Below are 17,241 nucleotides of genomic sequence, written 5' to 3' on the forward strand. Positions count from 1 at the left end.
TCCCTCAACTTACCATTTCCTCACACCTACGTGCCTTGACTGAAGCCTTTCCCACACCCTCGAGTGCTCTCCCTGCAACATCTTCCCCATCTTGACAACCTTTTTTCATCTTCCAGGACACAGGTGAAAGGCAATCTTGTGCTTGTAGAAATACCCACTTCTAGGATGACATCCTTGCATTCACCTATGCCTCACCTGTGGGGGAGTGCATTCTGGGTACCAGTAGACTGGGAGCAAAGGCAGAGTCTAAGGCAGTGGTTCTCATCACAGTCACCTGGCACACTAGGGCAGGAGGCCCAGGCTCACTGACACAGGCCTCGGTATTTTTAACCAAGCTCCCCAGCTGATTCTGAACACAGTCAATCGAACATCTCAAGACATAAACTTCAAGTCTTACTCTTAACTTTGCCAGCTGTGTGGCCCTGGAGACATCGTGAAACTCTCAGAACGTCACTTTCCTCAAGGAAAAAAGATGGGACTAGTGAAACATGTCTGCATTTCTTACAGGCTATTAAAGGCGAACTGGGGGGCAGGGTCTTCACAGCCTGAAGGGTGTTATGCAAATGTATTTTTATCCTGGTAAGAGAGATGGGCAGGCAACACACCAGCAGAGAAGCTTGGTGTTACTGCTTGTCCCCACATCAGGAATATCTGCTTCCTTGACCAATTTGTGATGTCCAGAAGGACGTTCCCAGAAAAGCATTTAGGACAAGAAAGAATTTGATTCATACACATTGGCTAACTCTTTTAAAAAGGCATTTAAGCACAATTGATATGCCAAGCAATTTCAATTTTTAATTGCTCACAACAATCCTGATTTGGAGCATTATCTGCCTAAGAAGCTGATGGATTAATTTATGTGTCCAAGTCACACTGCAGTGGAGAAGAGGATATAGAGCACTGCTACCCCTCCTGCTCTGAGTGGAGTGAATACTGCCTGTCCCCTCCCTCACCACAGGCAGGACAAGAAAGCTGGGGAGCAGGCTACGTGACACAGGAAACAGGCTCCCGTGTTGCGTCCTGGTGCATGAAAGCCCCTAAGAGAACAGCCGTGTCAGGCTGGACCTACCCCGTCGATGCCCGCCTGGAGACCCAGTACTGACCTCCAGGTCTCCGTGCAAGTAGGCGACCAAGATGCCAGGCGCTTGCTGGGGTTTTCATACCTTTTTCAAACTGCTAAAAACAAGCAGCTCATCTTGCAACCTCCTTCCCAGATACCTAGTGAACATCTAAGTCTGTTTTTCTTCCTGTCAATTTTTGTAATTTTAGATACAGAGAACACCGATTCAAGCCCACTCCTTGCTGCACCAGACAGAGGCCCTCCTTTGTCAGTGCCTGCTGTGGACTTACCCGGGGCAGGCAGGGGTGATGCTGCAGGACTCCCAGGGCCACTGCCACCCTCCACTCACAGCTTGCAGGGCCTTCTTCCCTCTGCCCCCTTGAATCGTCCAGAGATTTTTTTTTTTTAAAGAAAATTGAACCTGAACTTCCAGAGATGTACTCTAAAGATTAAGGACCACACTCTGGATGCAATTAGCCAGGCACCATATGTAAGAAGCCAATCTAACTACAAGTCCCAGCGACCAGGCGAGGCAGGGCAGAAATACCTCCCAGAACACATGATTTTCAATGAAGCAACGCCTCGTCCCTCCTTCCCACCGACTCCCTCCTCCACACACAGCTGGGTTTTCACAATGGGCTATTTAAATCACGTGGAACTGACTTTAGACCATGAGGTGAGTCTCCAAATTAAACTGTTTTCCAAATAACATTTCCCACTGTAAAATCAGAAAAACTAAATCCATCAGCAATTCTTGTAACTATGAGCGGCAAACTGAAGCGAAGCAAGTAGCCCTTGCTAATGGAAGTATAAGTTGGTGCACGCTTTTCCTAAAAGCCATTCAATTTAAGATCGTTTGTCAGAAAAATAGATATTACCTCTGATCTTATAAAATCTCACAGGCAGCTTATCCTACAGGAATCTCTCTCTGTAAAGCAGTGGGTCTCAAAGTGGGGTCCCAGACCAAAAACGGCATCACCTGAGAATGTGTTAGAAAACGCACATTCTTGGGCCCCAGCCCAGGCCTTCTGAATCAGAACCTCTGGGGAGGGGGCCCGATGCGCTGGCCTTTACCAAGCCCTCCAGGTGGCTCTGCAGCACACTCACATTTGGGAACCACTGCTATAGCAGCATGTTCTCAAACACAGCTGCCCGCTGGTACTACTTGTGCAGCTCAAGAAAATCTCGCCTAAGAGACCTTTGATTTCATTGGCAAAGCCCAAAGTGATTCAAAGGTGCAGTCATGTTAAAGACCTATTCTAAGGGAAAGGAGCTCCACAAGCTTCCCATGCTGATTTTTTTTTTTTTTTTGTCAAGTGGGGAAAATGTGAGTGCAGCCTAACTGCTCATATTTTAAAGTCCATGTATAGCCATTCAAAGTGGAAATTACAATTATATTGAAAACTGGAAAATTCTTCTGATTTTATGCAATTATGCATATTTAAATCTAATATTATCTAGAGAAAAAAACCAGAATGAAAGGAAAATGTTAAATGTGCTTGTGTGTTGTAAAGATTTTTCTAATTATCTTAAAAGCTTTTAAATGTGCTAATATTTTGAATAAAGACCATTTCATAATTTTTTAAAATGTACCCGATGATATCTGTCTTTTTTTTGAAGTAGCATGCTCTAAGATATAGGCAGTAAATGAATGGATAAAGTTTCAGGGGCACTGAAACTCCATTAAGTTTTTAAGGTATAATTTCAGGAGAGCAAAATGGTATTGGTATATGATACCACACAAATTAATTAAGTTTTTTCCTACTTAAGTATGTTAATCATGATGAAACTGAAACCTAAATCAGTATTAGCTCTCAAAGGGAATGGGGATGATCTGATTGAGAATATAGATAAAGAGCAATAAATTGATAGGTAAGAATACCTGAATCAAGATGGACTTGAACCTTTCAGACCAGGCTGAGAGAAGGCCAGGAGAGAGGGAAGAGAGAGATTTATGTTTGTTTGACTCTTTGGAATTGAATATCTTGCTTCAAATTCTTACAGAGAATCAAACTGAATTTAAGGTGTTTCCCTCCCTCCCCTCCTTCCTTTCTTTTTTAGGAGATACCAGGGATGGAAACTGGGACCTCGTACATGGGAAGCAGGCACTCAAGCACTTAAGCTACATCTGCTCCCCTGAGGGGTTTCTTGATACATTGAACTTAACCTACATCAGAATAGGAAAACTTTCTTGAATGCTTTCAAGGAGTAAACCAATAGGAGCAAACACATAGAATCCCACTAAAAGCATATTTTGAACAATAAAAAAAAGATTATGGAAGCAGTAGAAGCAGCACATATAACCACTTTGAGACAGAAGATTTCCAGTTATATGGAAGTAAATTTAATTTCTCCAATCATTTCAAAGCCTATAATGTGGTAAATATGTAAGGTTACTTTACATGAAAAATAATGTGTCTATTCTTGTTCTCTTGAATAAAATCTGCTTGGTACCTCAAAATGCTGGAAACTTGATTCTTGTAGCCCGAACTCAGACTTTCTATATTTCCACTACTTGAGGATCAGTTTCAATAAATCGTACTCAGTCGCTGGAATCAGGCAGTTGTGTCAGAATCCTGCCCAAATATTCAGGTTTCTTTATAATAGCTTAATTGAATTACAATGCACATGCCCTAAAGTTCACCCTCTGAAAATGTACACACTAGTGCTTTTGGTATATTTTGTGCACCCATCACCACTAATTTTATAACATTTCCAACACCCAAAAAAGAACCCATTAGCACTCACTTCCCATTCTCCACCCTCAACCCCAGGCAATCACTAACCTGCTTTCTGTCTCTATAGAGTTACCTATTATAGACATTTCATATAAATGGAATCCTACAATCATACAACATATAGCCTTTTGTGTGGCTTCTTGCACTTATTTTCAAGGTCCATCCATGTTGCAAGCATGTATCAATACTTCATTCCTTTTATATGGCCCAAGAGTATTCCATTTTATATATATATATATATATATACCACATTTTGTCTATCCCAAATGACAGGCTTTTACCATTTTCATTTTTTGGCTATGATGACATAGGTATGGCATTTTGTTATCATCAAACACATTCACACATATTAGACATACATTATCAACTCTCTTGGGTGAATCCTAGGAGTAATAATGGTTAGGTCATATAATAACTGTATGTTGAACTTTTTGTGGAACTGCCAGATTGTTCTCCAAAGCATTTTACATTTCCATTAGCAAGGTATGAGGGTCCATTTTCTCCACATCCTCACCAACAATTATTGTCCATCTTTTTTATTCTAGTCATCCTAGGGAGTGTCAAGTGTCATACTAGAGATTTCATTCTCTATGGAGCACTAATAGCTAATGAAACTTCTACATAACTGGAGTGGGAGAAAAATCCTCCACCACCAATTCTCCCAAGTGAATGCTAAATCAAAAAAGAAAATGCCATCAAGAATATATACCTCCTTCTCTATGGTAGATGTTTTTTCACTAAACAACTGTAGGACCCCAAGTGCATTAAAGAGGGGGAGAGAGAGAGGGTCCGTTCCACATACAGACCTAGGATTCAGGTCTGCAGAGAGGCATGTTCTCCAACACATCAATCAGCACATCTCCAACACTGGCATTTCTGTGCTCATCTATACGAATCAGACTGCCTACATTAGTTTGGGGAATTCTGAGAGTATTGGTAAATCTACTTTGTTTTAGTAGGGTGATTAACATCACTGAACTTTTATTTTGTGTGAATATGTAGGGGACAGGGAGAGAAGCTTCCAGCAGCTACTTTAAAGACAAGATGCAGGCAACAAATTCATTGACCCTTTCCTGAACATCTTGTGTTATGTGATCTGTGGGGAAGGAAAGGAGAACTTGCATAAGGACTAAAGATCCTCACAGAATTTCTAAATTATATAGTTCAGATGGAATTAGGTTGGTGGTAAAATGGAGAAAAAAGTGTGCCTACATTCCAGGTATGGGAAAGGACACCAGAATCAGGTCAACATATCAATGACTCCCGGCAGCTTTATTTGGTTTTTGTTGTTTTTCACTTCTTCCCCCCCACCCTCAACCTTACTGTCTGCTCTCTGTGTCCATTTGCTGTGCATTCTTCTGTGTCTGCTTTAGGTGGCATCAGGAGCCAATCCTGGGACCTTCCAGAGGAGGAGAGAGGTGCTCAATCTCTGGAGGACCTCAGCTCCCTAGTCTGCTGTGTCTCTTATTGTCTCTCCTCTGTGTCTCTTTTTGTTGCATCATCTTGCTGTGCCAGCTCTTTGCTCAGGCCAGCTTACCCCGTGGGCCAGCACTGCTACCTGGGCCAGCACTCCACTTGGGCCAGCTCACCACATGGGCAAGCTCACCATGCAGGCCAACTCTCTGCTCAGGCCAACTCACCACATGGGCCAGCTCACCACACGGGCCAGCTTGTCTTCACCAGGAGGCCAGGGGAATCAAACCCTGTACCTCCCATATGGTAGATGGGAGCCAAATCAATTGAGCTACATCTGCTTCCCACTGCCAGCATTTTTAAGGTCATGACACCCACTGAAAATTATAATATAAGCATACCTCATTTTATTGCACTTCACAAATATTGCATTTTTAACAAATCAAAAGTTTGTGGCAACCCTATGTCAAGCAAGTCTACTCTCACCATTTTTCCAACAGCATGAGCTTACTTTGTGCCTCTCTAGTCACATTTTGGTAATTCTCACAATATTTCACACTTTTTCATTATTATTTTATCTGTTTTGGTGATCTGTGATCAGAGATCTTTGTTGTTACTATTGTAATTATTTTGGGGTACCATGAACCACAACCATATAAGACAGGGAACTTAATAAATATTGTGTGTGTTCTGACTGCTCCACCAACTGGCTGTTTCTCTCTCTCTCTCTTCAGGCCTCCCTACTCCCTGATATATAACAATATTGAAATTAGGCCAATTAATAACCTACAGAGGCTTCTAAGTGTTCAAATGAAAGAGTCACATGTCTCTCACTTTAAATCAAAAGCTAGAAATGATTAAGCTTTGTGAAGAAGGCATATCAAAAGCCGAAATAGACTGAAAGCTAGACACCTTGTGCCAAACAGTAAGCCAGGTTATAAATGTAAAAGTTCTTAAAGGAACTCTAGAATAGCAAGAGCACTTAAAGTGTGACTTCAGTCAACACTCAAATGATAAGAAAGCAAAACAGCCTTATTGCTGATATGCAGAAAGTTTTAGTGGTCTGTATCGAAGACTAAACCAGCCACAACATTCCCTTAAACCAAAAGCTAATCCAGAGCAAAGCCCTAACTCTCTTCAATTTGATGATGGCTAAGAGAGGTGAGGAAATTGCAGAAGAGAAGTTTGAAGCTAGCAGAGGTTGGTTCATGAGGTTTGTAACAGTTTGATATGGTTATGAATTCCAAAAACAGATACTGGATTATGTTTGTAATCTGGTCTGTACCTGGGTGTGATTAAGTTATGATTAAGGCTTTGATTGGGCCATGTCGTTAGGATGTTGAGTCCCTACCCCTTGGTGGGTGGGGACTCACAGATAAAAGACATGGCAAAGGACAGAACTGAGGGTTTTTAATGTTGAAGTTTTGATGTTGGAGTTTGATGCTGAAGCCTTAACCTGGAGCCCCAGAAGTAAGCCCACAGAGGAAAGAGAAGTAAGCCCCAGGAAGAGAGGAACCCTGAGCTCAGGAAGAAGCTAGACCCTGGAAGGGAGGAACCCAGGAAGTCTGAACCCTGCAGACATCAGCAGACATCTTGCTTCAACAGATGGAAATAGACTTTGGTGAGGGAAGTAACTTATGCTTTATGGCCTGTTATCTGTAAGCATCTACCCCAAATAAAAACCCTTTATAAAAATCAACCAATTTCTGGTATTTTGCATCAGCACCCCTTTGCCGACTAATGTAAGGTTTAAGGAAAGAAGCCATCTCCATAACATAAAAGTGCAAGGTCAAACAACGAGTGCTGATGTAGAAGCTGCACCAAGTTATCCAGAAGATCTACCTAAGATAACTGATGAACGTGGCTACAATAAACAGATTTTTAATGTAGGCAAGAAGAATTCCTTTGAAAGAATATGTCATCCAAGACTTCTGAAGTTACAAAGGAGAAATCAATGTCTGGCTTCAAAGTTTCAAAGAATTGGCCGAGTCTTCTATTAGAGACTAATGAAGCTGGTGACTTTAAGTTAAAGTCAATGCTTAGTTGCTGTTCTGTAAATCAAGGGCCTTTAAGAACTATGCTAAATCTACTCTGTCTGTGCTCTAGTAATGGAACAACAAAGCCTAGATGACAGCACATCTGTTTAGAAGATGGTTTACTGAATATTTGCCCACTGTTGAGACCTACTGCTTAGAAAAAAAAGATTTCTTTCAAAATATTACTGCTCACTGAAATGCACCTGGTCACCCAAGCATTCTGAAGGAGATGTACAATGATATTCATGTTGCTTTCATGCCTGCTAACACAACATCCATTCTGTAGCCCATGGATCAAGAAGTCATTTCAACTTTCAAGTCTTATTATTTAAGAAATACATTTGGTAAGGCTATAGCTGCCATAGGTAGTGATTCCTCCAATGAATCTGGGCAAAGTCAATTGACACTCTTCTGAAAAGGATTCACAATTCTAGATGCCATTAAGAACATTCACAATTCATGAGAGAAGGTCAAAATTTCAACTTTAAGAGGAGTTTGGAAGACATTTATTCCAGCCCTCATGGATGACTTTGAGGAGATCAAGACTTCAGTGGTAAGAGTAACTGCAGATGTAGTAGAAAAAGCAAGAGAAATAGAATGAGAAGTGGAGCCTGAAGATGTGACTGAATTGCTGCAATCTCATAATAAAACTGGAAGAGTTGTTTCTTACAGACGATCAAAGAAAGTAGTTTCTTGAGATGGAAACTACTCTTGGTGAAGATGCTATGAACACTGTTGAAATGACAACAAAGCCTTTAGAATATTACATAGTTTATAAAGCAGAGTTTGAGAGGACTGACTCCACTTTTGAAAGAAGTTCTGTGGGTAAAATGCTATTAAACAGCATCGCACACTTCAGAAAATCTTTCATGAAAGGAAAAACCAATCGACGCAGCAACTTCATTGTTGTCTTATTTAAAAGATATTGCCACAGCTACCTCAGTCTTCAGCAAATACCATCCTGATCAGTAAGCAGCCATCAACACCTAGGCAAGATCCTCCAGCAGCAAAAAGATTATGACTCGCTGAAGGCTCAGATGATGGTTAGCATTTTTTAGCAATAAAGTATTTTTCACTGAGGTATATACATCATTTTAGACATAGTGCTATTGCTATTTAGATATAGTGCTTAATAGGCTACACTATATAGTATAAACATAACTTTTATATGTACCAGGAAAACAAACACTTCATGTAACTCACTTTATTGTGATCTTTGCTTTACTGCAGTGGCCTGGAACAAAACCTGCAATAGCTCTGAGGTATGCCAGTAAATTTTTAACAAATGTTCAAAGGGATTTGGAGTTTTTACTGGGACTTGGTGAAAAATAATTTTACCTATATATATATATATATATATAATTCCAATATGATAAAAAAAATACAAGACATTAAGGAAAATAGATATTGAATATAAACTTAAAGGTAAAATAATCTGACATTTTTAATGAGTTCACAAATATGCATTTTTAAGTATCAGGTTTAATGCCTGAAATCAGGCTCAGATGATGGTTAGCATTTTTTAGCAATAAAGTGTTTTTAATTGAGGTATATACATCTTTTTAGACATAGTGCTATTGCTATTTAGACATAGTGCTTAACAGGCTACACTATATAGTATAAACATAACTTTTATATGTACCAGCAAATAACGTGCATATTAATCCTGTCATATTTTTAAATATTTACCGTAAGGTTGATTAAAAGAAAGATCAATGTCCCAGAAGTATCCTGGGGCTGGCCTAGGCCTAGGACCTTGTCTAAGGTCCATTCTTGTGGGAGAATTTTGTAAAACTTGACAAGTCAAATTTGAAAAACAAGAATTATTAAGATAGCTTGCCTTATATTGAGATTTTTAAATTGTAGTCATAAAATGATCTGATGTTAACATAGGACTAGAGATAGACAAATAGATCAGGAGACAGAGAATTTAGAAGCAGACCAACAAAAAAGGGGGAATTTGGACTATAACAAAGATTGCATTAAAATCACAAGATGGGGAGCAGATGTGGCTCAAGCTGTTGAGCACCTGCTTCCCACATAGGAGGTTCCGTGCCTCCTAGAAAACAAAAAAACAAGCAAAATGGAGGAAGCAGATGTGGCTCAAGCGATTGGACTTCTGCCTACCATATGGGAGGACCTGGGTTCTGTCCCTGAGGCCTCCTGGTAAAGGCGTGCCTGCGTGGCAAGCCAGTGCCCACATGGTGAGCCAGGCAGCAAGATGATGATGCAACAAGAGACAGGAAGGGTAGAGTCAAGGTGAGACACAACAGAAAACCAGGAACTGAGGCAGTGTATGTGACAGAGAACCTCTCTCCACATCATAGGTTCCTAGGATCGAATCTCAGTGAATCCTAGAGGATTACTTCTTACAAGGTAAGGCAAATGCACAGATGTAATAAGAAATCAGTGGTTTTGAACTCACAATATATAAACACATAATGTGTGCCAAGAACTACATGCATGTGCAGAGAGAAGGGTATAGGAACATAGCTTGTGTAAAATACTTAAGTTAAATTGACATCAAAGCAAACAAAACTTGTACAGATTGAGGGTTTGAAATTTAAGCCCCATGGAACCACAAAGAAAATATCAGAAAATATGCAAGCTCAGAGACACAGAAATTAGAGTACAGATTACAATAGGCAGGAGGCAGAGGAAATGGGGAGTTAATGCAATATGAAAGTAGAGTTTGAGGAGATGGGGAAGTTTTAGTAATGAAAGGTGGCAAGAACTGCACAACATTGTGAATGTGACTAATCCCACTGAATGGTATGCTTGGGGATGGCTGGGATGGGAAAGTTTATGTTGTATATATTTTCCCACAATGTTTATATTTATGACATTTTAATGCAATGAATTTATTATTTACACATATAGTGCTTAATTTTGAATGACTAAAGAGACAATGACAAGTAAATGCAACATATGATCCTGGATGGGAATGAGCAAGGGATGTGAGAAGATTCATAAGAAAATTATTGGGACATATGAAAAAACCTGAAAATAGACTGTAAGCTTTATATCAATGTTGAATTTCTTGAACTTGAAAACCACACTTAAGGTGGATATATAAGTGAATACCCTTGTTCTTAGAAATGTATATGGCAGTATTAAGTGTTCAAGGAACATGATATACACAGCCTACACCCCAAGGTTCAGAAAATGGATTGATAAGAGACACAGATGGATAGATAACTGGGATGATAAGACAAATGTGGGCACATGTTAAAATTGGTGGTTTGGGGGTAATTGAGGGGGTTAGGGACATGTTGGTGTTTTCTATGGGGTTTTTATTATTTTTGTAACTGTCCTGTAAGTTTGAAAGTATTTCCTGATAAAAGAAGTTTAAAATTTAAAACATATATTGATGAACTTGCTGTGAGAAAGGACTTTCTGCAGCAAAATAGTGAAGCCACTTCAATCTTGAGTGAATTTTCTATTCTGCACAATTTCTTCCCTTCTAATTTTTCCAATATTGCCTTTATAGAAATTATTGCAGTCTACATCAATTATTTGCTATAGAACTTCCACAAATTGTAATGTGATACAACATCCACAAAATGTAATGTGATACAACAATCATTTGTTTATATTTATGAACTTTTAATGCAATGAATTTGTATGTATAGTTCTTAATTTTGCTTCTTATTTTTCTAACCAGATAAACTGTGCTGGTATATATTCTGCCAAAAATATACCTTTAATTCTAAATAACTGAATAATTTTGCACTTTTTTGTTGATTTTTTTAGTTTGGCCAAATTATTTCTATGAAGCCTAATTTTTTCCAAATGTGATCATGCAACTTACAAATTTACGAAGGTGTTTAAAATTTTGTTTAAAGCTATTTATTACAAAATATAACACACATACAGAGACCTGGATAAAACAAATATATGCCACTCAAATAAGAATTAGGATATCGCCAGGACCACAGCAGCACTCTATGTATCTGTTTCCTGAAATATAGCCAATATCATGAATTTTACAGTAAGCACTTGTGATTTTTTAAAAATATATTTTTAATATTTTAAAAAAATAATTTAAAAAAAATTTAAGAATGACTTCCTTGGGGATTGGCATCAACTTGTCAGACTCATTTAAGCTTCATGTGTAGCTATAGATAATTTCCACTGCTATCTACTATTCCACTGTATGAATATACCATAATGTATACATTATTCTGTTGATAGACAGCTGGGTTGTTCCTATTTGGGGCTAAGTAATTCTCACACATTCTATACATCAATTTACCTGCTTCTAGACTTCAGTATTATTGGCTACATTTCAATTCTCCACACACTTGTATGTATATGTTATTTTTGTGTTTTACTTTATATCATCTCAACATTATAGAAAATATAATAAAACATATACAAAAGTAAAAAGAACCACATAATGAACCACCAGGTACTTGTCATACTGTTGCCCTCCACCTATGCTTATGCTGATTTTTAACTTTTATGATGGAAAACTAGCAAACCTATGCAAAAGTAGGAAGAACAGTACACTGAACCCGCAAGTACCTATCATTCAGCTTCAGTATTTACTAAATAGTGGCCAATGTAGTTTCATCCAAACCTTGACATGAATGATTTTTAAGCTAACCTCGGCCATCATATAACTGCATATGTAAATATTTTATTATGTATCTCTAAAATATTGAGAACTTTCTTGAAAAACATAACTACAATTCCTGGAAACTAATAATTCCTTTCACAGAATATCCAATCATTGCTCAAATTTCCCTAATGGTCACACAATTTTTAAAATTTGTTTTAATCCAGATTCATGTAACATCTGTATAATTTGCACCTATATATCTACACGTCCCTACCAAAAATTATTATTATGGTTTAAGTAGTCAATATTCATTCTTATCTATGCAACATATTTACCACAATAATTGCACTCCACACCTTCCTTAATCTGGGTCATTCATCTGGCATTGTTTTGCTTTCCTTCAAAGAATAATACCCTTTTATTTGTTTAACCCAAGACTTCTGACAGAAAATTCTCATTTTTGTCTTCAAAACTTTACTTGGCCCTCTTTCTTAAGAGTTATTTTTGTTTGGAACAAAAAGGAACATAGAGTTATCTTTCACTTTTTCTTTCACTAATGATCATGACAAGACAATTTCTTGTTCCTCTGATGTAACCTTTTCATTCCCTGGATGTCTTAGTATTCGACCTTCATCTTTCATTTTCTATAGTTTTCTTATCAGGCTTCCAGGAGCTCATTTTATGTTATGTCCTTGGTATTACTGCATTTCTGATATCTGTGAATAAATGTCTTTCAATCATTCCTGGAAATTTCTCACCATTTATCTCTTAAATACTATTCTCTACATCCTCTGCAACTCAATTAAATAAATACATAAAACATACTACGTATCCTTTATAATTTTCAGTCTCTTTTATATTTGACATCCATTTGCCTCTCTGTGCTTTACTATAAATGATTTCCTCTGAACTATCTCCCAGGTCAATTTGTGTCTAATCTGTTAAACCATCCAATTAGTGTTAAGCAGTTCTAGAATGCCTATTTGGTTAATTTTTCAGAATGACGAGGACACTTTTTGTTGTTTTCAGTAGCCAAAATATTTAACTCCAGTCTTGTATCTCCTGTAAGGGAGATAAACCACTAACTTTGTTTCATCATTTACGTGTGTTAAGAATCTTCCATAGAGTCCCTTGTGTCTGCTCTTTCTGCTGGTTCTTACACATGGTTACTATCTCTTTCTGGCCTGGCTATCTGTGATTATGTGCCGAGCATAGTAATTGAAAAATTATTTTCAAAAACTTATCTGAGGTCTAAGATGATTTTTCTGCCTTCAGAGGAATTTTTCTTGCTTCTGACAGGGAATTTGGGGGCTCCAACACTCCTTGGTATTTTTAACAGACTTTCAGGGCCTAGAATGTTCTAGACCTCCCAAACATCTTGAAATCTGGCTAAAATTTGTAGGAGGGCTGATTTACTTCCTGTTCATCATGTAAGAAAGTCCTCCAAGGGCCAAGTCAAAGATGAGATTATTATTATAGTCCATCTGCCTTATGGACCACAGGTGTCTCTTTTTTCCCATCAGTACCACAACACTCCCAAAAGCAAATCTCAGGCTGGCTACTCTCTCAGATCATTCTGTGCTGCAAGGGCAAAAGCAGGATGACATGGTGAACTAACATCTTACAATTCCTGCCCTCTTCCATACCACATTCCAGTAGTTACTGTCTTTATAGTTCTTTGATACTCCTTGGAAGATTTTTTTAAAATATTCTGTTCAACTTTGTCAATTTCCATCAGTACATTGATTGGTCAAACTAATCTTGTCTATGCTCAATGGGAAACTATTTGGTCACTAAGAATATTATCAAGCTAACACTGGGGGATGGAAGAAGAGTCCACAGCATACCATAAAACTAAAAATGCAAATTACACAAGAATAGGTAAGGTATCTTATTTTTAAAAAACAAGCACATATCCTAAAATCTCAACACTGAAATGTATGAAACAAAAAAATCTGTACTATGCAAAATAAATATACCGGCATAGAGCAATCCAGAACAGTCTGCATGACAAAAATTCTTAGACCCTTAAAATGTTTTAATTATATGATTCCATACCAATTTTCTCATAGGACTGAATGAAACACAATGAGGACATATTCTTCTAGAGCATAAATCTACAACCACTCCAGCATACTCTTAATGCTGCTGTGTATGTTATAAACATTATTCAATTAGTCATAGCAATACTTAAAATTTTCTTCTCAGACCTCTAGCAGTGATTTTAGGCATATCTTTTTTGTGACCTCGTGAACACCCAGATGATGTTTTCATGGAATTTTAAACTATAGCACTGAATATTAATTCAACTTCAAAACCTCCAAAGTGTGTAAACAATACCATTTTTAGCATAAGTTTCTCTTTACTAAAGTGCCACTACCATGCAGTGAAAACCACAATTCATAATCAACTGAGCAAGTCAGCTTTAGGCTTTGTGATACCAAATAATTATAAAATAATTTGGAAGCTGCATTTGTTAAAATTTTACAACAAAGTGAAAGGGAAAATTTCAAATTTCATGGTTCAAATTCCCACAAAATGCCAATGTTGTTTTATATATTTGGTGCATGTTCTTATATTTGGATTTAAATGCATAGAAAATGATCAGGAAGGATGCACACTGACCTAACCAGTTTCCTGAATGACAAGTCTCAATACTGGAACTGTACATTATGGCAGATCTTATCTTTACTTGTTACTAATTCATTTAGAAAAAGAATGTTATGTAGTACTTGTGAAATGAAAAAAACAATCAGATCTCACAGTACACAGTTTCATATTTCTATTTTAGATGCATAGGCTAACCTCACCAGTCTCCCTATGGAACTCTTACATAAGTCAGTTCCCTCTCCGATACCCACTCTCTTTATCTTTATGTCAAGGACACCATTATCCAACATATCCAGCTCACTAAAATCTGAACATTCCTAGCATAGGTCTGGTGCATAAAAGGTACTCAAGAAATTTATGTAAGAACCTATCACCATCCAGAGGAGGCTATAAACATGGGGAGGGGAAATGAGTTGCCTAGGGTCCCCCAGCAGAGATAGCTACTTTGGTCTTCCCAGACCTTCTTCTCAATTGCTTCTTCTACAAGGGATACAGATTTCTTGTCTCTTCCAGGATGAGCAGACTTGTTGATCCTGAGCCAGCGGTCATAAATCCAGGATCTCTCAATGCTGAGCAAGCTGTGGGGGCCCTAAAAGCCCCCAGAGATTGACCATGGCTCCTAATCTCTTCCAATTTCCTTTTTAATGGAATGTTACTCTTAGATTGTAGAGAATGACTGCACCCATGAGCTCTGTTGAAACTGTGCAGCCGTATCGTCTGACCTGCCTCCCCATGAAGTCAGCAGGGAGTACCTTATTAGTATATTCATGGAGATTTTTTCAGTGTTAGTTCTACTCTTCCATTTTTATAAAGATAAATAAGGAGATGGAGGCTCCACTTGGATGCCAGGGGGAATAAGACATTCAGAGTCTGGAAGGCTGATTATTAGGCATCATGGCAAACCTCCACTCTTGTCTGCTCCCAATATACCAATGGGATCTTCAAATGTGATCCCAAAAGGGAACTTAAGAGTATGAGATCTTAGGATCTGAGGGAACAGGGGTCTTGGCTAGTTAGAAAGCAAATGATTCCCAGCTCTGCATAAACTCTGAGAACTGTCTATCATACAGTTTCCCCAATAATTGTCCCTGCCTCAGCAGCTGTCTAGTGCCTGGACTGGAAGAGCCTTCCCTTAGCATATGCAGAATGATTCTCAGATTTCTTGAGCTCTTTCTCTGCTACCTCCCTCTCCAGTAGTCTCCTCCCCAAATCAGAGCTGATTTAACCACACTGAACTCTGAAACGTCTCTCCATTATTGAGCCAGGCTATATTTGGCATTTTCCCTACATATGCCGTATCAGGGCTTTTCTCCCAACAGGAAGCTGGGGACATCACAGGGATTTTTTTTTTTTTTCCTCTCTAAGGAATCAGTCACACAAACCCTAATGTCCAATTGCTTAAAAGTTGTTTAAAATGGCAATGGAGGGATACTGGTATGGGATACCAATGACAGGTGATATATGACTGACAGGGAGCTGTACAGAACATATGTCCAGGGTGCATGGTAATGTTTGGATATACTCATAGTGGCAACAATTAAAAACCACAGTAGGGGGGGTACTGGGTTCCTGGCCAGTGGTGCTCTGTCGTGGTCCCTAGGGGAGCAGCGACAGTCTCCCAGGTACAGTGGTGGGGACCGGGAGGGAGTGAGGGTTCAACAGTGAGCCCCTGATACTAATGACTATGCTTGTGAGCTGATAAACCCAAAATAAGAACAAGGCCTAGAGCAACTTTGTGCCTGGGAATTTCCTTCTGTCAGCCTTCATGTTACTCAAATGTGGCCAGTCTCGAAGCCAAACTCAGCATGTAAATGCAATGCCTTCCCCCCAGCGTGGGACATGACACCCGGGGATGAGCCTCCCTGGCAACGAGGGACCACTATCAAATACCAACTGATGATGCAACTGGAAAATGACCTTATACGGAAGGTTCAATGCGGATCAGCAGAATATCCATGTCTACATAAAATACCATGACTTTAAAATGCTGTTTGACCTAAAGTAAGGGGGAAATGGAAAGGAGAAATGAGTTAATATGGCTACGAGTTTCTAAAAAAGAGTCTGGAGGCTGGCAGAAGGTTTGCCCTCATGCACAACTGAGCAGAGTCAGAGAGACAGATAAAGCAGATACAACCCCCAGATATTGGTTCCTTTGAGGGCTAAAGAGACCCATGGGAGTTATGGTCATGGCCGATGGGGTTAACTACCAGGGCAGATGGCCCCTCTTTGGAAATGGTGTCTATGTGTGATGAATCTGGACTCAGATGGGATCTCCCTTCATAAGACTTTCATGCTAATGTGCTGGAGGTGCAGTTAATGTTGGGGTTTAAGATATATTTAGGGGATTTGAATCTCTAGACTGACAATGTGATAGCCAGGTCCTGAGCCTCAACAGACTCCAGCACCTACAATCTGAGTTATTGGACTTACCACACTCAGCTAAGATGGAGTTGAAGAAGGACAACCACCACACCATGGAGCCTAGAGTGATTACAACTGAAAATGGGAGGATTGCATCCAGCATCCAGGTGGAATCTGAGCCTCCTCTTGACATAGAGGTGCAATGGACACAACCAATCCAATGTCCACATGGAAGAGGTGGCATTGGATTGGGAAAAGTGGACATAATGGACAAAGGGTATGGGGAAAGGCAGGAAGAGATGAGAGGTGGAGGCGTCTTCGGGACATGGAGCTGCCCTGGATGGTGCTTCAGAGGTAATCACTGGACATTGTAAATCCTCACAGGGCCCACTTGATGGAATAGAGGAGAGTATGGGCCATGATGTGAACCAATGTATATGAGGTGCAGAGGTGCCCAAA

Source organism: Dasypus novemcinctus, chromosome 6 (genome assembly GCF_030445035.2).
Source record: "Dasypus novemcinctus isolate mDasNov1 chromosome 6, mDasNov1.1.hap2, whole genome shotgun sequence".
Taxonomy (NCBI): domain Eukaryota; kingdom Metazoa; phylum Chordata; class Mammalia; order Cingulata; family Dasypodidae; genus Dasypus; species Dasypus novemcinctus.